We start from the raw sequence: 23,214 nt of genomic DNA, 5'->3' as shown, positions 1-23,214 counted from the left end.
AACTTTGTTTTGAACATGAGCAAATTCTTTGATGTCTTCACACGTTTGAATATCACCATATTTAACATGCGTGTCATCTTCTATGTCTTTGTCAGGTTCGTCTTTAGATGGTATATCACGAACTACTTCATGTTTCCTGTTCTTGCAATTTGATTTGTCATCTTTGACAATGTTGTTTTCTGGTGATAATCCGTTCTTGGATGATATCTCTTCGCATCCCTTGCATCTCTTGTTTGTCTCTAACTGTATGCTTTCTGACTTCAATTTTTCAATTTCTTTGCTCATCTTTTCTGCAAATGATGTTTCCCTTTCATGCATTTGCCTTTCGAACTGTATTTCTCTGTTTTTCATCTCAGTCTCGAACTCTTGTTTCTTTATTTCAAAATCCTGGAGCATATCAAACTTCCAAGATTCTAATTCTCTTTTCATGTCACTTTCTGTTTCTGAACTTTCTTCTTCTGTAATTGCCATCAAGAGTGTTGGTTCCTCGTCCTCTTCTAACAAGTGTGATTCCTCCCGTGCTTGTTTTGCTTTCGGGCACTGAGAGGCATAATGTCCAAACTCATGGCAATTGTAACACTCCACTTCTCTCATATCTTTCTTGAAGCGATTTTGATCTCTAGGGTTTCTATTCCTCCTATCATAACCTTCGTCCTTGTTCTTGGAATCATCACGCGAGATACTTCCGCCTCTTTCTTCTTGTCTAAACTTTTCATCACGCCACTTGCCTTGTGATGAATTAAACCTTCCTTGTCCATGGTTTCCAAAACTCCTTCCACGACCATAGTTCTTGTCGCGCCGTGTAAACATATGTAGGATCGTGTATCGACCCGAACGAGTCGTTCAGAGGAGTTTTCGTCAATTACAGGTGCGGAAAACAAGTAATCAACGTAGAAACAGCTAGCAAATCACTTTAAACACCTTTCTGTATTGAATAATGACAATTTACAATCAAATCTCGATCCGACAGCACTTCGATACGAGTTACAAGACTTCGTTACAAATGATTCGTTTGTAAGACTATATATAGGTGCTAAGGTTTCGCTTGTTTGTACATGACATTCAAGCGGAACCTTCAGCTGACATTCAAGCGGAACTAATACTTGCCGTATAAGCGAAACTACATAGTGACACATAAGCGAAACCTGCCTATATGTCCCTATAAGCGAAACCTATCACAAACATTCATACAATCTCATATTTTCTCGTAAAACGTGACCTGATCTAACAATCTAAGACTAAGACTTGATCCAAGACGAAGTCAACAGATGTAGTGCACCAATAGACTCCCCCTCAGATGTTGACGGAGTCATCCATCGAGTCACGACAATGTCGAGTCTTCGCACCTTCAGTCTTGATCAGTCTCTGGGCTTCTCTCTCTCTATCTTCTCTTTTATCACCAACAAACTTCTTTTCTTGGATGTTGACATCTTTTAAGTTCCTCAGCTCCAACATGCACTCCCCCTCAAATATTGATTTTTTCTGCACAAAAACTCTATCACAAACATAACTTTTATGAAAAACATTTAAGCATATAAACTATCACAAACACATCAATCAATCAGATAATGATGTACCACTTGGAATTGTAACATTTTTCTCATCAAAACAACACACTTTCCCAAGCCGTCTGTTCATCATGTTTAGCACTTAGAATTTTGAAAAATCTGCTTTTCAATATCAGTCGTCAAAAATCTTTTTGACTTTTTCAAAATTTATGCTAAAACACACCAAAAATCTTTTTGAATTTTCTGAAAGATGATAACTGACACTACTAGAAAAACAAAAAAAACGCAGAAATGAAATATTTACAGACAATATTTTTGTGAGTTTGTGCAAGAGGATCATATCAGTTTTGAGACAAATCACTAACACCGTTAAGCTTTAAACATTTTCAGTTCTAACCAATTTACCTAGATTGTCAGTATATTGGTCCACTTTAAATTTTCACACAAATTTCAATCGATTTGAGATACGATATTAGTGTTTTAGAAACTTAAACTTAATTGTGTATCACTCCACTCGAATATACTCATGTATCCTGTTGGTGCACTTGTGTCTGTACTTTGTCTGTATTCGGTCTGTATGTAAACGATGTCCTAAGTTAGTCTGTAAGTTGACCAAGTCAACTATCCTCCTAGTTTGACTTGGCCAATAAGCCGTAGTATGTTAGTCTGTCTCGAAGGATAGGCTCGAAGGATAGACTCGAAGGATACTGTTGATCCTTCGAGATGGTCGATAGATATGGTTCGACTGTTAGACCTCGAAGGATCATCCTTCGAGGTCCCTGCTCATCCTTCGAATGACTTGTCCTCGATAGATGATCCTTCGGACCATCTATCGGATCCTTCGGGATAGACAACCTGTGCTGGGTATATATATACCCATGCAGTGTAGTGTGAAAGGGAGATGCACACTTAGAGAGACAGAAAGTTAGAGAGTTGAGAGCTTCTGTCCGAAACTCACACACACACACTTTGAGAGTTTGCAATCTGTTTGTAAACATTGTGCTTGTAACCGGAACCTTCATACGTATTAATACAGTGGTGTTAATCGGTGAAATCTTGTGTGTTTGTTTCTCTACTTGCTTCATCTCGGTTTGCCTACTAGCTTGGATTCCGCACTTGCTAGTGGGTTAGTATAACAAGGTTTAGGTTCGTAATCCTCCGCGAAAAGGGACCTTCAAGTGGTATCAGAGCCTTGCTCTTTACCTTGTTTAAAACCGAGTTGTTCGAGTTCTTGGTGTGTTTGGACACTAGGTTTAGCACCCGTTTTGGTGGTTTTTCTTGCTTTTCTAAACTGAAAAACGGTTTCTAAACCTTCGGGAGTGTTCAAGGTTGGTTTGGGTAACTTGAAAACTTGTTTTTACGAGACTTTGATTTTTCCGGCCATTTTCCGATCATATATTCCGGTGACTGGTTTGGATAAGATTGTGTCTATTTTGGGTAAACTTTTTGAAAGTCCAAAAAGTTGGTGAAAAGTCAGGTCTGCACATACCTTCTGCCGAAAGTTGTGCACCAACCCATCACCTTTCCCACCTACCCGTCAACCTTGTGTCAGTTGTGTCAGAATCTTCCGAAAGATATCCTTCGATATCGAAAGTTCATCTTTCGATTAGGGACAGCTCGAAAGATTAGCATCTTTCGAGTAGTCTTTCGAAGTCTAAGGATCATCCTTCGTTTCTGGAATCTTTTCGAAAGATAGTAGTCCGAAAGATAAGGATTCATCTCGAAAGATAAGGATCTTTCATTGTGAATCTTTCGAGATCAGTATTCGAAAGATAAGGATCTTTCGAACTGTGAATCTTTCGTGATAGTTGGTCGAAAGATAAGGATCTTTCATTGTGAATCTTTCGAAGACTTTGCTCGAAACTCAACAGAAATCTTTCGATCACTGTTGATCATTCGAACTAGTCTTGATCCTTCGAACAGGTTTTTATCTTTCAATTCTTATCTGTTTTTGCACTTAACAGTTTGTGGTGTTTAGGTTTGGTACTTATATTTGATCAAAATGAGCTGTACAAGTCCATGGGATTGGAGTTTGGACTCACGAAACAATCAAGAGTTAGTGACTGCTGCAGATTGGGCAAAGAGTATGATTCCACAGCCATCAATCAGTCCAAGTCAATGGGCTTTGGTATCCAATCAAAGTCAAAGTCTTCAGAACCTTCTGATTAGTGAAAGTGAAACTGGCAGCAACAATCGTCCACCTAAGTTGAACCATATGAACGATTTTCCATCATGGAAAAACCGTTTTCACACATATGTTCAAGGGCAAAGCACTGATCTTTGGACGTGTTTCATCAATGCGTTCAATACTAATCTTGAAACTGCTGCGTCAACTTCAGAGGGTTATGCAAATATGCTTGAAAATGACAAGAAGGCTTATGAATTGGAGAAAAAGGCCTTTGCCACACTTACTCAAGCACTCAACAAAGACATCTACCATCAGTTCTCATATTGCAAGACCACGAAAGCATTGTGGGATGCCTTAGTTGCTAGAGGAGAAGGCAATGCAGCTGCTCGAAAATCTCGGCATGATTTGTTGAAGAAAGAGTTTGAATCCTTTCAGTTTTTGGAAAACGAGACTCTGAATGATATGATCACACGTTTCTATCATTTGATTAGTGAGATGTGTGCTTATGGAGTTGTCGCTACTCAACAAGAAATGGTGAGTAGATTTGCTGACGCCTTACCTCCAAAGTGGAGTTCTTTCATTGAACTGTTGAAACATACTGGAACTCTAGATCAAGTCAACATCTATGAGTTCATTCAAAAGCTGGAACATAAAAATGATGAAGAAATTAGGAAAGCGAGGCGTGCTCCAGCTCCTCAGAATACAGAAATGTATCTTCCAGGATTCGATGCTTTGGCAAGATCCGCTGCAGCTCAGCAACAGCAACCTAAGCTGCAGACTGCATTTGTGTCCAATACAAGTTCTAGTTCCTTTCCGTTTCCTCAGTCAACAGCTGCTCCACCACAACCTCAATTCGATCCGAGGTCTTACATTCCTGTTCCAACACAGCCACAACCACAACCTCAACAACAACAACAGCAAGCTCACTATACAAGCAATCCTCAACCTCAACCCCAAAGTCATCACACAATCCGAGTCGACAACTCAAATCTTTCACACCTTAGTATTGAAGTTGCTAAGGAACATATGGAGATTATCAACACCATGGTCAGTGCATACTGTGGTTTGGTAGCAGGTCAGCTTGGAAACATCAACATGACCAATGAAGATTATGATCAGATCGACAAGGAAGAAATGGAGTTGATGGATATTAAATGGGCTTTTGCTAGTGCGGTTAGAAGGGCGAAAGATTTCATGGCACGAACTGGAAGAACTTCGTTGGAAGGAAAGAAAAACACGAAGTATGGGTTTGATATTAATGCCGTCACGTGCTTTAACTGTGGCGAGAAAGGGCACTTTAAACGTGAGTGCACTCGACCAACAAAACACGGCAATCACAACCCTTTCAGAAACCAGACGAATGTGAATGCCCAACAAGAAAACCGTGAACGGAGGATGGTGGCAGTAAATAACAATCAGGGACAGCCTGGAACTACCAATCACAATCGGGCTTTAGCTGTTCAAGCTGATGAAGGATGTGACTGGTCAGTGCAGTTTGGTGAAGGAGATCAGGGAAGTGGAACTGCATTGTATGCTAAGGTCATCGAGCAGGTTCAAAAAGAAGAATCTTCTGGAAGCGATGACAGTTCTGGTTATTCTGGCAGTTCGGATGAAGAAGGCTCTGTTTCTGGGGATAATCACTCAGAGCCTGATGAGGAGGAAGAAGGTGAAGATATTCAGGATCTTCTGAATGAAGCTGATGAGCTTAAATGTCAGAAATCAATTCTGATTAGGAAGGCTGCTGCTACATCAACGGAAATGGAAAAGCTATTTTCTGAAGATGGAGCTTTTTCTTTTCAAACTGCCTTTATGGCAAACGGCTCAGCCTCCACCAGTCAGGTAACTTCTGAACCACCTGCTCCTAGTATTTGTAAATCATGTGCTGAGATGAAGCTTGAATCAGAAAAGCTTCATAGTCATAACCAGAATTTGGTTGTTGAACTGTCGAAATGCAAAGAGGCAAACATGGCTTTAACCCGGAATGAAAAAGAATTTAAATCTGTAATAGAAACTTTAAAGAAAAATGTGTCCGAGGTTAACAAAGTAGTTTACCACAAACAAGTGAGTATAAATGAATATATTAACATTGTGGAAGAAACTAAAAGGCAATTAGCCATTGCCCAATGCGAACATGATGCGATCAAACAGAAATTGGATAGTTATTCTAACTCCAAATTTGTGCTTGATCACATCATCGATGTTCAACAACTAAAGGGAAATCAGAAAGGCATAGGGTATAACAAATGTCCACCCCCTTTGATGAACAACTATACCAAGATGCCTGACGAGGAAGAAATGCCTCGGTATGAACCCAGTGTGCCTCTTGATGTTGAGGAGTTTACTACTGGCCTTGGGTTCAAACCGGACAATTCTTCAAACACAGCCTCTAAGGAACAAGAAACTTCACCATCCATGAAGCAAAGTCCTCCAATTATCGAGGACTATGAGACATCGGATGATGAATCAGAAGTGGCTGTAAGTGATCAGGATAAATCACTTAGCAAGATGAAAGGAGTAGATATTCCACGAGAGAATCACATCCTTTGTGATCCTGATACTCCTGAGGTTCCATCTGTTATGAAGCAAGTGATTGATCCTGTCAAGGTTGATAAGACAAGTGTGTCTACTGTTAAAAGCAGTAATGTGTTGTACACTTTGGTTGGAGATAATAAAATCTACTCAGATCATGTTTTTCCAATTAAAAATGTAAATAAATCTTTGATTGATAAAGTCTTTGAAGACAATACAAACAAATTTTTGGGAAAAACACTTCCGGGAATTGTGGTGACACAATGTGATCCAATTCCTAAGGCTGAGATTAGGAAACAATTTGGTAATCAAAAATCTCAAACCATTCAACAACCTACTGCTTCTAAGGGTAAACAACCACAACGAGCTCCAAAGCCAAAGGCTAAGGTTGAATCAAAAGGAGCTCGTTACGTGAAGAAAGGAAAAGATGTTAAATTTGTAGCATCAAGAGGTACAGATAAAATTGAAACTTTTGAAAACAAATCAAACACTGATTTTGTACAACAAGTCAAAATTTTGAAACGTAACAGTGATAACAATTACACCCAACACACAAACGGGTGTGATGAAAGAGCAAGTACCTCAGGTTCTACAAGTTCAACATCTGGTAGTCGATCAAGTTCTCCTAAGTCTGTTGAAAGGAGAACTTGTTTCAAATGTGGAGAAATTGGGCACATTATCAGAAATTGCCCAAATGCTCCAAAGAAGAAATTTGTTGAGAAAACTCCACCTGAAACAGTTCACCCTCAACGTCGGTCAGTTTCACCTAAACAAGATAAACGAACTGTAAAAGAACAAGAAACTAAACAACGACGTAAGAACATAAAAACTGTTGAAAAAGCTTTAAAATCTGAAGTTAAAACAGTGCAAAAGGAACCAAGTGTGTCACAACCTGTAAAACCAGAATCTTCAAAAACTGGTAGGCACAGACAAACTTGGTTACCTAAGTCGGGTGACAATTCAGGGGGAGCAGTTGTTCTTGAAAACCATCAAGAGATAGAGCTTACGTATCGTGATGCCAAGGGACGACCCAAGACCACTAAGGCTTGGGTCCCCATTCTCAACTGATGTGTTTAATTGACATGTGCAGGATGTTCTAGGAGGAACTATTAATAGTCATTGGATTGTTGATAGTGGAGCATCCAGGCACATGACTGGCGACTTACGGCTCCTATACGACGTGAGAAATATTAGAGGAGGGTATGTTGTTGATGCAGATTTTGTGTCCGATGCTTGTCGAATAGATTAGTTTTACTTTACGCTGAATTTGTAATAGTTAGTGACACGGTCTATCGAACTTGTATAGACCCGCTCGTTTGAAGTGGTCAAACGAGAGGGTTATTCGGTTGACCGTGTGTGTTTGCTAGACAAGTTATGGTTGCTTATGTTGGTGTCGAAGGATAGGGCATCGAAGGATTGTTGATATCCTTCGATGAGCTCGAAAGATATCCATCGAAGGTTGAAGATGGACCTCGAAGGATATGGTATCCTTCGAGGCATGTGTGTATCTTTCGAAAGCTGGATGGTCGACAGATGATCTATCGACCAGTCAGTGTTATCCTTCGACAGTGCAACCTGTGTTTGGTATAAATACCAACACCTTGTCTTGTAAAACACAAGAGTGAAAGCACAAATGTGTGCTAGAGAGAGAATGGAGGTCTGAGACCTCACCGGGAGAAATCACCACTTGGTTTCTCCCCGGATGTATACTTCTTTGGTATTAGTTCGGTTGTCATGTAACCGGGCCGACTTGTAATGTTTACTACCGGATTAATACAAAGTTTGTTTGTTTATCATCTCTCTTATCTCTTCCATCTTTGAACATAAACATAAAATCACGGTTTCGGTCCCGAAACCTGGACCTACAATTGGTATCAGAGCCATGGTGCCCGATTTAGTAAAACTAACCGTTTACTAAGTCACATGTGCTCTAGATCTGTGATTTTTGTGGGTTTTTGTTCAAGATGTAAAAAAGGTGAAAATGAGAAAAACCCAGATCTGGACCCGGATATCCAGATCTGTGCTAAACCGGGTGTTGGGTTTTATGTTTTTCTCTAAAATACTCAAGTTTTCTTCATCAAAACAACGTGTACAAGTGTTTTCGTCGGATCTGCAGATGAACAGTCCCTGTGTTCTTGATGTTCTTGAAGTTCGTGACAGATCTTCATATTTCGAAGGATACAAATTTTTGAAAGATATTTCGAAAGATGAAAAGGGTGCTCGAAAGATGAGTCTTTGGGTTGAAGGATCCAGATCTGGATCGAAAGATACCAATTGTTACGAAAGATCCAGCTGTTGGGTATCGAAAGATCAAGATATTTGTGGGAACCTTCAACAACTTCGAAAGATATATGTTTTCGAAACATAAGGATCGAAAGATATGTTCGAAAGATATGCCATATCCTTCGTTCTTGGCACGAATTTTCGAAGGATCATCTTTCGATTGATCATATCTTTCGATTGTGGGAAACAGTGTGGAGTCTTTCGATGGATCATCCTTCGGTTGTGGCACAATCATCCTTCGGTTGATTAGATCTTTCAAAGGTCTTGTAATATATCCTTTGATTTGGGAGTGCAGGATGATGCGGCATGATGAAAACAAGAAATGATGAAGACTTGATTGTTGAAAATGTGGGGTAGTCACGGTTACCGATGCAATGGCAAAAATGGTGACGCGACTATTATGGGCCAAAAACAACACGATATGTTCGCTTCCGCGCATCAGTATTTATGATTGTTACCGGTTATTCGGAAATGTTCGAAAGGATTTTGTTTATTGTCATATTCTCGCATTTGAAGACGTACGTATGAACCTGGAACGTCTATACCGGTCCTAACGAGTTCACAAAGACTTTGGTCTTTGGGGGGATACAAGTCAGATCCTACGGGGTACCAGGGGACGTTCTTATTCAACTAGATTATGCAAAGAAGAAAGTCATGTTCGTGAATTTTCGGAACCGAGAACATTCAATGAAGATTGATGACAGTTCCGCTCAGTGGAGGGAATTGGTGAACATTTGACGACAGTTTCTTTGAAGTGGAAAGAATCTGTTAAGGTTTAGAGATTTTACCAAAGAAATGGGGGGATAAAAATTTTCATTTGTTGAATTTCTTCGGTAAATTTCTAAACGCAATCACAGGTGGTAGAGTTTGTGGTTTTTCTGGTGATACAAGCGGTTCGGAGTGGAATGTTTTGCACAGACACATATTTGAGGATTTTAATTAATTCTCCAGCCAGCGTGAAGGGTTTTGCACGGAAACATACAGGTATCTAAAGTCGACAGTTGTTTCAAAGCGCTGTTTACTGAAGACCTGGGGGAATCTTTATAGAAGTTGATAGTTCAAGGCTGAAGACCTGCAGGATTCGGTTTTGGGTTTGATGTTTCTTTGGGATTTTACAGGGATCTGGGGGTAACTCAATTCGTTGAGTTTGCAAACGATGTACTTGGTCAAGCTGACTTCCTGGGTACTGATGCTGAAGATCCGTAGTGCATTACGTGGTCGACTTCACAAAGGCGAGACAATGAGATCTGGATGTAGTTCAACTAAGCGTGCCGTTTGGTTGAGCTTGCAAGGGATACACTTGGTCTAGCTGACTTTCCTGAGTGTTGATGCTGAAGATTAAAGTGCATTACTTGGTCGATTCCACAAAGACGGTTTACAGAAGACAGTTCACCAGAAATCTCTATCAATGTAGTATGCTTGAAGATCAAGACTTGATGCAGTTGTTAAAGAATGGAACCCTTATCAAATGCCGGTTGGAGTATTGGAAGATCAGCGGAAGATCGGTCAATTGAGTCCTTTGAGGAAATTGCACAACACTCAACTCGGATGCGCGTACTCTGAGGGGGAAATATTATACAATGAGCATCAAGATACTACTTACCTGGATCATCGGTCAAGGGGGAATTTGTCAACACAGAGAAGATGAATACTTGACTGAAGATTGATTGCAGTTGCATTTTCAGCATTCGACAGCAACGGACAAGGGGGAATTTGTTGATGCAGATTTTGTGTCCGATGCTTGTCGAATAGATTAGTTTTACTTTACGCTGAATTTGTAATAGTTAGTGACACGGTCTATCGAACTTGTATAGACCCGCTCGTTTGAAGTGGTCAAACGAGAGGGTTATTCGGTTGACCGTGTGTGTTTGCTAGACAAGTTATGGTTGCTTATGTTGGTGTCGAAGGATAGGGCATCGAAGGATTGTTGATATCCTTCGATGAGCTCGAAAGATATCCATCGAAGGTTGAAGATGGACCTCGAAGGATATGGTATCCTTCGAGGCATGTGTGTATCTTTCGAAAGCTGGATGGTCGACAGATGATCTATCGACCAGTCAGTGTTATCCTTCGACAGTGCAACCTGTGTTTGGTATAAATACCAACACCTTGTCTTGTAAAACACAAGAGTGAAAGCACAAATGTGTGCTAGAGAGAGAATGGAGGTCTGAGACCTCACCGGGAGAAATCACCACTTGGTTTCTCCCCGGATGTATACTTCTTTGGTATTAGTTCGGTTGTCATGTAACCGGGCCGACTTGTAATGTTTACTACCGGATTAATACAAAGTTTGTTTGTTTATCATCTCTCTTATCTCTTCCATCTTTGAACATAAACATAAAATCACGGTTTCGGTCCCGAAACCTGGACCTACATATGTTGCTTTTGCGGGTGATAAAGGTGGGTACATCACTGGAGAAGGAAGTATCTCCAATGGCATCGTGTGCTTTGATAAGATCAATTATGTGAAGCAAATTGATCACAATCTTCTGAGTGTGTCGCAAATCTGCGATAAAAAGTTCTCAGTGATTTTTGATGACGCTGGCTGCTATGTGCTGAAACCTGGATTCAAAATTCCACAAGAATGGATTCTCTTATCGGCTCCAAGAGTTAATGATCTTTATATTCTCGACATGAGCCAGGCGATTACAACATCTGCACAAGTTACTTGCTTTGTCTCAAAAGCCACAGAAAAGGAGTCTATATCTTGGCACAGAAGAATGGGACACATTCACTTGAGAAAAATGAACCATTTGGTGAAAAATAATCTTGTGAATGGTGTGCCTGTAAGAAGTTTTCATTTGCAAGATATCTGTGTCTCGTGCCAAAAGGGGAAGCAAACAAAGAAGTCTCACCCTTTGAAGAAAATCAACACTGTCAGCATGCCTCTCGAACGTCTTCACATGGACCTTTTTGGACCTATGAAGCACAAGACAACGTTTGGTGATGCTTATTGTTTAGTAGTTACTGACGACTATTCTAGATTTTCTTGGGTATCCTTTATGGCACACAAGAGTGAAACTCCTGGCATCCTCAAGGATCTTCTTACAATGTTGGAAAATCTCTATACGTTGAAAGTGAAAAGGATCCGAAGCGACAATGGAACTGAATTCAAGAATCAAGTTATGGATGAGTTTTGTACTTCTAAAGGCATTCTTCATGAGTACAGTTCTCGTTATACTCCACAACAAAATGGTGTCGCTGAGAGGAAGAATCGAACTATTATTGAAACTGCAAGAACAATGTTAGTAGAGTCGGAACTCCCTATTCAATTCTGGGGAGAGGCTGTATCGGCTGCTTGCTACACGTTGAACAGAGTTCTTACAGTTAAGAGACATGGCAAGACTTGCTTCGAACTCCTTCAGAAAAGGAAACCGGATCTTTCTTACCTTGAACCGTTTGGTGCTCCGTGTACTATGATTGAACCGGATGGAAAGTTTGGTGCAAGAGCTATCGAGGGTTTCTTCCTTGGATATGCTACTCCGAATTTTCGTGTTTGGAATCTAGCTACCAAAAAGATAGAGCTATGGAGTGAAGTTAGGGTTCAAAGGTACACGAGTCCTGTTAGGGCTCCGGGTGATCCGTGGATGTTCGATTATGATGGGCTATTTGACTCCTTCAATCTGCCAACCTTTGATGAAGAATCAGCAGCGGCTAGGATGTTGTTGGAAAGTGACAACGCTGCTGTCTCGCCATTGGTTAGACCTATTGTTGTTGACCCTCAAGCTTCTACGTCTGTCAACAATATGGTCCAAAATGAGGTTTATGAAGATGCTGCTGATTATAATGACTCTTCTGAAGATGATGAATATCACGATGCAGCCGAAGGATCTTCAGCTCCAGCTGCTCCTGTTCAAGGTGCCTCTGGTGATACACCTCATACGCAGAATGTAGATACTGCTGAAGGGAATGCATCCACCTCTACCCACATTCCAGGTGTGGAGCTGGTTGTTGATCTTAATCTGAATAATTTGGGTATCAATGCTCGTGTGCCAGATAATCCTGAAATGAGGATTCACGATACCCATCCCCAGCAGAATATCATAGGAGATGTCCATCGCGGTGTGCAGACGCGTAATCAGCTGAGAAACAACCGGAATGCTGGTTTGTATTCAGCTATAAGAGAATCTGGTCAACAGAATGACTGGCCCTTCGCGTGTTACGTGTCACAAGAAGAACCAAAGTCGTGGAAAGAAGCTTTGAAAGACAGTGCCTGGGTTGAAGCCATGCAGGAAGAATTACAGCAATTTCTCAAGCTTGGTGTTTGGAAGCTTGTTGAAAAGCCTGAGAATTACAAGAAGATTGGCACTCGATGGGTCTTCAAATGCAAGAAAGACGACCGTGGAGTGGTTATTCGAAACAAAGCTCGTTTAGTCGTTCAAGGTTTTCGTCAGATAGAAGGGATCGACTACAACGAAGTCTATGCACCAGTTGCACGTCTGGAAGCTATTCGGATCTTTCTGGCTTATGCCTCATTCAAAGGATTCAAGGTTTACCAGATGGACGTCAAAAGTGCATTTCTACATGGTGTGGTTGAAGAAGAGGTATATGTCGAACAGCCTCCAGGTTTTGAAGATCCTGTTCATCCCGATCGGGTTTGGTTGCTCAACAAAGCTCTCTATGGTCTTCATCAAGCGCCACGATCTTGGTATGCAACCTTATCTACATATCTGCTGGAGAACGGTTTTCGAAGAGGTCTTATCGATTGTACTCTCTTCATCAAAGAACAAGATGGAGATCTTCTTCTGGTTCAGGTATATGTTGATGATATTATTTTTGGTTCTACTAATGATGTTTTGTGTAGGAATTTCGAGCGCATCATGCAGGATAAGTTCGAGATGAGTGCTATGGGGGAAATGAATTTCTTTTTGGGCCTACAAGTGCAACAAACGGAGTCTGGGATATTCATCCATCAGACTAAATATGTTGGAGACATCTTGAGCCGGTTCCAGATGTCCGATGCAACGCCCATTGGTACCCCACTGCCAACTAATCACGGAATTACTCCTGACTTGAAGGGTGAACCTGTTAGCCCTTCATACTATCGCGCGATGATCGGATCCCTTATGTACCTCACAGCATCAAGGCCAGATATAATGTACCCAACGTGCCTACTTGCCAGATATCAAGTTAATCCGAAGGCCTCACATCTTGCAGCTGTCAAAAGGATTTTTCGTTATTTGAAGGCTTACCCCGACACCGGTCTGTGGTATCCTAGGGATAATAACTTTGACTTGGTCGCATTCAGTGATTCTGATTTTGGCGGATGTAAAATCGACGGCAAATCCACAACGGCTGGATGTCAGTTTTTAGGAAATCGCCTAGTCACATGGCAGTGCAAGAAGCAGACGTGTGTAGCTACATCAACATGCGAAGCTGAATACATTGCTGCCTCAAGTTGTTGTTCACAAGTTCTTTGGATCCAACAACAATTGCGGGACTACAGTTTTGAATTCCTAACTACTCCTATATACGTTGATAATTCTGCTGCTTTAGATATCACTAGAAATCCTGTGCAGCATTCAAAGACCAAACACATCGAAATCAAATATCACTTCATACGTGATTGCTTTGAGAAAAGGCTAATCGATGTTGTTAAGGTCCACACCGATGACCAACGTGCCGACTTATTTACCAAAGCTTTTGACAAATCTAGATTTGACTTCTTATTATTGGTAAATGGCATTAAGGTCAAGCAAGAGTAAACCAACATCAGAAAATCATTTTCGTAAATATCTTTGTGTTTTTAAATTTATCTTAGTTTGTTGATTTTAGGGGGAGTAAATTCAAAATCTGAAAATTCAAAAACATCGAAAAATTTCAAAAACACAAAAACAATAGAAAATCAAAAATGAGTTTCCTGGTGAGCAAAAGAGAAAATGATAGTACATCAGTGGTCTATTCAAACCTCTTTAAACCTTAAATGAAAAGCGATAAGCAGCTCTATATAAGATGTATCGGTAGGCTCACAATCATTTTAAAGTGTGCAGGGTGATATAAATCTTAATCGACTGAAGACCAGGTGGGAACCATTCATTGGCATATGGTCTTAGTACCGAAATTTCGTTTGATAGATTGCCGAGGTTCTGAGATATTCGGTTTTTAAGCTGCTTATCATCTGGGTATCATGGTTGCTTCTATAAATAGACTAAGTCTAAGATCTTCCATGATACTATACATACGTGTACATATTACATACTGCATTCGACCTCAATAAGTGATAAACAATCACATGTCCCTTCAAATAAGTGATAAAATATCACATTTATCCGGGTGTCAAGTTCGTCTCTCTGCTGTACGGAAGTACTGACCTGTTCACGGACTTGCACCTGTGCCCTCATGCATACGAAAATCAAGTTCCTCATCAATAAGTGATTATATCACAAAGGGCTTGTTTTCAATTCAAAATAAGTGAGTATCTCACATTTTATACGGTCAAACAGATGATAATCGGTATACTCACCGGTAAGATGAACTCTCGTGCATACCTTGATACGGGAATGTGTCGTGATGTGGATGAACACCGGTCGGTAAGTATAAATCATACCTTAACGTATCCCCTCGCCATGATTACATCTGATAAGTTGAGCTTAAGTGGACAACAATACCGATAATTGTTATAGGATGCTTATCTTAATGATAGCTAACTGAACAACAAGAGTGTTTTGGCATGACCGTACACTGATATGATTCTCTTACCCTCGAAACTCGCAAAAGAATGTCTGTATATATTTATTTACTGCTTAACTTTTATTGTTTCTTTTAAACAGTTTCGTCGTTTGGTGCATATCAGCATGACATTAGCGGTGATGTCGTTTGATAACACTCAAAGGATTTTAAATTGTTGTCTTTTAATTTAAAAAACACGCCTAAAATGTGTGTTTTAATATAAACTTTATAAAAGCCAAAAAGATTTTCTTTCTATTTTATTTTCGATCGTACGATGTTGGAACTCAAGCCTTCGTTGCCTGAAACCTGAACGAAAACCGAATTGACTAAATCTTCATAAACGGTCGAAATTTGCAAGTTTTGAAAGTTAAGTCTAAAGTTGAGAAATTTATTAAACTTTCAAACTGTCGGACGGTGTTTGATTATGACATGGTCATTTGTGTGTCATTTGTTTATACTATATTCCAAGCAGTTGTTCTCATTATGCGTTTAGATTTCTTGCATGTGCAGATTCTAAAGGCTAGGAGAACATGGTCGATGACTAGCTTCGGGATGAAGACACAAGTGAAGGCACTCAACTGTTGAAGATGATCGAGTTGCCGCTGGCCATCATCAACACCACAAGGATCTCACTTCATAAAGATAAAGTCTTTTCACGAGTATGACCCAAGGGGGAGCTTATGTTAAGGGGGAGTTTGTCAACACACTTCCTACATGATACGGGTAGTTTGTTGATACACTCTCTGCTTTTAAGGCGTGAAGACTTTGAAGATCCTCCGACATTGAAGACTTGAAAGGACATCAGAGTTTTGGTAACTCGAAGACCAAAGACCGTCGAAGTTCAAGACGTGTCTGCAACTATAGAAGATAAAGACAAAGCTACAGCCAAGGGGGAGTTTGTTGGTGCACTTGTGTCTGTACTTTGTCTGTATTCGGTCTGTATGTAAACGATGTCCTAAGTTAGTCTGTAAGTTGACCAAGTCAACTATCCTCCTAGTTTGACTTGGCCAATAAGCCGTAGTATGTTAGTCTGTCTCGAAGGATAGGCTCGAAGGATAGACTCGAAGGATACTGTTGATCCTTCGAGATGGTCGATAGATATGGTTCGACTGTTAGACCTCGAAGGATCATCCTTCGAGGTCCCTGCTCATCCTTCGAATGACTTGTCCTCGATAGATGATCCTTCGGACCATCTATCGGATCCTTCGGGATAGACAACCTGTGCTGGGTATATATATACCCATGCAGTGTAGTGTGAAAGGGAGATGCACACTTAGAGAGACAGAAAGTTAGAGAGTTGAGAGCTTCTGTCCGAAACTCACACACACACACTTTGAGAGTTTGCAATCTGTTTGTAAACATTGTGCTTGTAACCGGAACCTTCATACGTATTAATACAGCGGTGTTAATCGGTGAAATCTTGTGTGTTTGTTTCTCTACTTGCTTCATCTCGGTTTGCCTACTAGCTTGGATTCCGCACTTGCTAGTGGGTTAGTATAACAAGGTTTAGGTTCGTAATCCTCCGCGAAAAGGGACCTACATATCCAAATCCCAATATTCAGTCTTACAGGTGAATATACCACAAATGATATCTGTAAAGGGGTTATGTGCGAGGGCCGTAAGAGCTCAGGTCGATACTTCCGTATACGCAGAGAGATGACGGATTCGACTTTAGGTGGGTCCCCTTTAGAGGATCTTTTGATTACAACAGCAGCGACTATCAATTTTATTGTTTCATCTGCTTGCTGAGGGCGATGCTATGTTTCAAGCATTTAGCAGAAAGCATTATCCGGGGACTAGGTCAGTACTTCCATACAGCAGAAGTCCCGGAATAATACCCCAGATATCACTGAGTATAAAGACCTAGTATCTCAAAATACGGGACCTTTCAAACAAGATTTCGGGGGTTACCCATATATCCAAGAATAGTTACCCACGAATTAAGCAAGTTTGAGTTTAGGTTTATATCTCGTTTCAATTTACTAAGTGTGCAAAAATCTACTGACACGTCCGCAGTAAAATTGTTTATCACTTTTAACTTTTCAAATCTTTAGCATGCTGTGATAGTCCACTGATGTACTATCATTTCCTCTTTTATGCAACAAGAACTCATTTTTCAGTTTTTATCATGTTTTTGGCTTTTTCAAATTTTCTAATGTTTTTGGATTTTCTAAAAATTTTCTACTCCCCCTAAAATGCAATCACATTAAAGAAATTTGAAAAATATCTAAGCTCTAGACACACTTGAACACAAAACAAACTGTACAAAACTTGACAACCGATATCAAATCACATCAAATCACCATTCACTTGGCATAAACAATCAGAACTCCCCTTATCAACAAACTATTTTCCCATTTAGATTTCAAAACACTTAAGTTTGTTTTAATCAAAATGGTTTTTCCGGAAAATAAGTTTGATTGATTTTACCACTTGTAGGTTTAACAAACTAGGTTCAGGGATGTGGTTCATCATCTTGTCTCTCAATCACTTGTAGGAAAAAGCAAGTACAAATTAATGTCCTTGATTTACCATATGCAATCATTGCACAATCAACTTTCCTATCCAGTTCTAATTATGACCACCAAATACCACTAGCAAGCAAACACAAACAAACCTTTTACCGTTTGAATGATTTACGTTACCAGATAAATCCTCAAGAAAGATTCCGATTCCTGATCCACGATTACCAACTTGGGATCTCCGGCAAGTCAGGAGTTTAATCAAACATAACATCCACCCAAGCCTGACCAGCCTTGGGTGATTTTGGAACACATCTGTCCCACCAACACTTTGATTTATAAAATTCTTTAGCACCTTTTACCTTCTTATCAACCATCTTCCCAAAAATATGTTTGACTTTCCCGTTGAAAGCCTTCTCAACATCAAATTCTCCTTTATCAGCGAAGAATTGATTTGAGATCTCAACCTTTCTAACTTTCTTCATCAAATTTTCCTTTGACAATGACGGAAAATTCTTATCGTTCACCTCTGGAATGGGATTTACAATCCTTTTATCAACCAATGACTCCTCTGATTTTATGGAATCAGATTCATTGTCAGAATTACTCTCAGATTTAACAACCCATTTTTGTTTACTTAAATCACCTCTTCTTTTGTAAAACCTTTTTGAACTTTCTCCTTCCTCAGAAGTAGAATTTTCAAACTTTTTAACAATTTTTACAGATTGTTCTTTCTTATCAACACAAGCTTCTCTCAAAACAGAGTTAGAAGAAACTCCCTGTTTTTGGTAGTTGGTCTTGGGGCAATTCCACGCTATGTGTCAAACTTCTTGGCATTTGAAACAGGTTCTTCTGTCAACTCTTTGAGCAGATTTTCTCACATTCTTCTTTAATTCAGCAAGAAACTCTTGACTTGACTGTTTCCAGAACGGTTTCTTCTGCTCATCTTCAGAACTCCCACCTGAAACAAATTTTGTTTTTGATTTATAAGTTTTCTGTTTTTTATAATTTTCTTGTGAAATAAAACCAAGACCTTTCTTTTTGAGATTACCATTATGGTTTGGTTTCTTTTGAAAACTATAACCACAACCATAACCCATTTTCTTGTTTACTCTTTGTTGAATCCTTGAAGTGTAAGGTTTAGGTTTTGCAGAAAGATTTAAATCTTTTATTTTAGAAATATTAATTTCTGTTAATTTGAAAACCTTTTTGATCATTTTAGTTTTAACACGTCTTATTGGGAATTCCTCATTAGAATATAATTTGTCTGAAACGTATATGCTACTTTGATTGATTCGTCATTCAAATTTGATTTTGATAACAGAAATTCTTTATTGTAAACCCTCTTAACCGGCGAACTCGGACTTTTCTTAGATGGATTCGAACTATCTGACTTAGACTCCGACTTTGACTCTTCATCCATATCCAACACCTGATCGACAACTCTCTTAACTAACTCGGACTCATGATCAGTGTCAGACGCTGTGAATGTGACATCAATATTGTCTGGTAATTCATCAGTGATTTCAGACTTTAATTTGATGTTTAGAGCTTTATCTACCCGTTCTTCATTTGGTTTCCTGGGGGAATAACTCTCAAAGATAGGAGGCGGACATCTGTTATACTTGACACTTGGTTTCTTACCAGTATCCTCTTCTTTTTCTTTCTTCTTGAAAGCTTCAAGACCTGCAACAGTAGGATAAACACGATCAATCAGATAGTCACAAGTAGTATAACTCAACAACAATCGGTTAATCCTTTCACTCTCAATTTTCTCAAGTTCGAGCTCCTTCTTCAGTTTAGCACAATCTTCAATGTAATCATTTATGACGCTTTGTTTTGTCATCAAAGTTGCACTCATCTTGTCATTTGCTTTTTCAAATTCTGCATTTGTTCTTTTCAAACTGTCAACTGTCCTGTTCAATACATCGTATGACTCTTTCACATACTTAACATCAGACAGTAGATCTTCCTTTATTTTCTCTAACTCAGCAATCTTCTTGTCTTTTCCTTCACAATCTATACAAGATTCTGAACATTTATCACAAGGCTTTGTGACTTCAACCACCTTCTCAATTATCTTTTCGACTTCGACAGTCTTTTCAACTTCTACAAGTTTCTCGACCTCAACAATCTTTTCGATAATCTTTTCTACTTCGACTATTTTCTCAACTTCCACGAGTTTCTCGACTTCAACAATTTTCTCCACTACTTTCCCTACTTCAACAATCTTCTCTATTTCAATCTCAGCAGTTGCTTCATTTTTTGTTTCTACAGCTTCAGTCTTCGCCTTTTCATCAGCGAGTAGCTTTGCTGCTTCTAGCTCTCTCTGCAATCGAGCAATCTTCTTCTGATTCAGCATCTCAATTTTATCTGCATAGAAAAAATTAAAACTGTCAGGATCAATGCTTTTTCTACATTTGTTAAGATACTCTTCCTCATCATCCGTATCAACATCACTTCCAAGATCTGGAAATATCGGAATCCTTTTCTGACAGTCCTCGTTTTGATCCAGAATCCTGGTAACAAGTGCAACATCAGGACTAGTTCCACTAGGTATATACTTGTCCCAGCTAAACCCCTGTGCAACAACCTCATCACTTTGATCTATTATCCCAAAATAAGCTTTCCTATTGGCTTCTTCAATCAATTTTCCATGAGCAGCTTGCGGTTCCTTTTGTTTAGGTTGTTGATCGATTTGATGAAAGATTGATTTCTGATAATAATTGCTCTTTTCTTGACTTCCAGTTGATTCTTGATTTTTACATTCCCGTTTAAAGTGACCCTTTCCTTTACATCGGAAACAAGTAACCTTTGACTTGTCAAAACCAAGTGGAGAGGTAGCCATTCCTCGAAACTCGTTTCTGCCAGTAATCTGTTGAAACTTTTCAACTCTCCTGCATGCACTAGCTAAGCACCACTTCACATCCATCAGCTCAAGCTCTTCTGCATCGATTTGGTCGTAATCTTCCTTTGTGAGCATCGGATTACCAATTCTTCCAGCAATCAAACTTTCATACGACTCTAACATGGCAACAAGAGATGCCATGTGTTGCTTTGCCACCTCAGGAGAAAGATGTTGAGCATTCTGAATGTTCAAGGTCACATTACACTGCAGATTTGTAGAATTTTGCTTCTGAGGGCTAGGTGTGTTGCTGTTTGGATCAAAGCTTGAGAATGATGAAGTAGATCCACCACTTTGAGTTGTAGTACTTGCATTTGGGCTTGCAGAACCATCATCACTGAATGCAGTACTAATCATTGGACTTTGACTGGGAGTGGCCTCAAACTTGTTCCCTCGATAGTACACACTGACATCTTGCTTTGCATTTGGATTTGTCATGATCGCTGTTTTTTGAATATCCAGCTCCTGCTCTTCGATTTTCTGAATAAACTGAGCCAAATTCATGCTCTCGGACTTTCTCATAAGTTTCACAACCATCAAATATGTTCCCCACTTATGCTGTGGTAATGCCTCAGCTAGTTTGTCGACCCACTCATCGTCCTCTTTCTTGATGTCCAACCTACCCATTTCCAATACCAGATGACAATACCTATCAATGGTCTGTTTTGTAGTTTCATGGTCGAAAGCTGTAAACATATCGAATGATTTCGTCAATAACGCCTTTTTGTTTTTGATCATATCAGCACTCCCTCTGAATTTCTGAATCAATGCTTCCCAAATTGATCTAGCTGTACCATTATGTTGAAGCAAGACAAAAATGTCTTCTTTAACTGCTTGCTGAAGAATGCTGATCATCATTTTCTCACTTGTGTATTTCAACTTGTCAGCTTCTGTAAAATCATTAAAACCCTTCTCTAATCCACGTTCATTCTTTGGTTTCTCATAATCTTTTAGCAATGAACACCATGCATCAAATCTGTAAGCTTGAACCCAGTTCTCGAATCGGTTTTCCAACCCTGAAAATCTTCAATATACATGAGTTTCGGTGGTTTCTGATGAGTACACGTCTCATTTTCACTGTATATAGACTCAGCAGCAGTGACAGGTGCAACCGGTGTCGCAAAAGCATTGTAAAACTCTTCGGCCATGATTTGATAACATGTTTTTCAATATCAATGACAAATAAGCGAAAACTAGATAGTCCACAAAAGCGAAACCTCAAATATGCCTTTGAAGCGAAACCTCTGGGTTCAAGTAAGCGAAACCTATTGAGGTACACTTGAAGCGAAACCACTGATGTACGTATAAGCGAAAACTCAAAGTTGTATACAAGAGCGGAACTACAAGATGCAGTTTGGAGCGGAACTATCAAACCTGTCCCTTGAAGCGGAACCTTTCAAGCGAAACCTTTCAAGCGGAACCTTTCAAGCGGAACTATGGATGTTCACAAGAGCGGAAATACTGATGTTCTTAGGAGTGGAACTATCAAAATATGTCCCTTGAAGCGGAACCTTACAAGCGAAACCTCTGGATTTTGTTGACACAGGAGCGAAACTAGTTGTCCAAAAAATCGAAACTAACAAGTGTCCGAATAAGCGGAACCTAATCGAAGGTCCATTTGATCCATTTTTAAGGTGACTTTTAAGCTCAAACTTTCAGGGATTTGACTATGATCAATTATCTACAAACTGTGAAATTTTGAGTGGATTCCGACCGTAAAATCTCGTTCTGATGAAGAAAGAAGGTGTAGAAATAAGAATATATGATGAAATCCAGCAAATCTCTGTAGAACTCCTCCTCCTGAAGCTCTGATACCAATTGTAGGATCGTGTATCGACCCGAACGAGTCGTTCAGAGGAGTTTTCGTCAATTACAGGTGCGGAAAACAAGTAATCAACGTAGAAACAGCTAGCAAATCACTTTAAACACCTTTCTGTATTGAATAATGACAATTTACATTCAAATCCCGATCCGGCAGCACTTCAGTACGAGTTACAAGACTTCGTTACAAATGATTCGCTTGTAAGACTATATATAGGTGCTAAGGTTTCGCTTGTTTGTACATGACATTCAAGCGGAACCTTCAGCTGACATTCAAGCGGAACTAATACTTGCTGTATAAGCGAAACTACATAGTGACACATAAGCGAAACCTGCCTATATGTCCCTATAAGCGAAACCTATCACAAACATTCATACAATCTCATATTTTCTCGTAAAACGTGCCATGATCTAACAATCTAAGACTAAGACTCGATCCAAGATGAAGTCAACAGATGTAGTGCACCAACAACATAAGTTTCTCTTGATCGTCTACTAGGTTTTCATCCACCAGATTGGTCCTTTCTTCATAGGCTTTCAATCTTCCGATTGTTTCATCTAGCGTCGTTGTTTCAAGATCGGCGAATTGTTCAATGGTTGCAACAATTTGAACGAACCTTCTTGGTACAGAACTTAGAAGTTTCCGTGCTAAAGTCGGTTTATCAAAAGTTGATCCAAGACTACTTGCCCTCGTGACAATACTATTTAGTCTTGCAGTGAACGAATCGATAGTGTCTTCCTCCTTCATTTTTAACATCTCAAACTCTGTTTTGAGTGTTTGAAGACGTGCCTTCTGCACTCGATTTGCACCGACGTGTCTTGCCTTTAACGCATCCCAAATTTCTTTTGCATTCTTGCAACTTGCAACTTGTATTATCATATCTTCCGGTAGTGCATGATATAAGTAAG

At 39.7% G+C, this 23,214-nt stretch overlaps 1 pseudogene; it reads right to left on the bottom strand.

Annotated features, from left to right (window-relative positions):
- Positions 1–23,214, bottom strand: part of LOC110920061 — a 50,316-nt pseudogene that overhangs the window by 1,584 nt on the left and 25,518 nt on the right.

Source organism: Helianthus annuus, chromosome 16 (assembly GCF_002127325.2).
Source record: "Helianthus annuus cultivar XRQ/B chromosome 16, HanXRQr2.0-SUNRISE, whole genome shotgun sequence".
Taxonomy (NCBI): Eukaryota; Viridiplantae; Streptophyta; class Magnoliopsida; order Asterales; family Asteraceae; genus Helianthus; species Helianthus annuus.
Note: the sequence above shows the minus strand (reverse complement) of the source record. Positions and strands in the feature narration are given on the sequence as shown.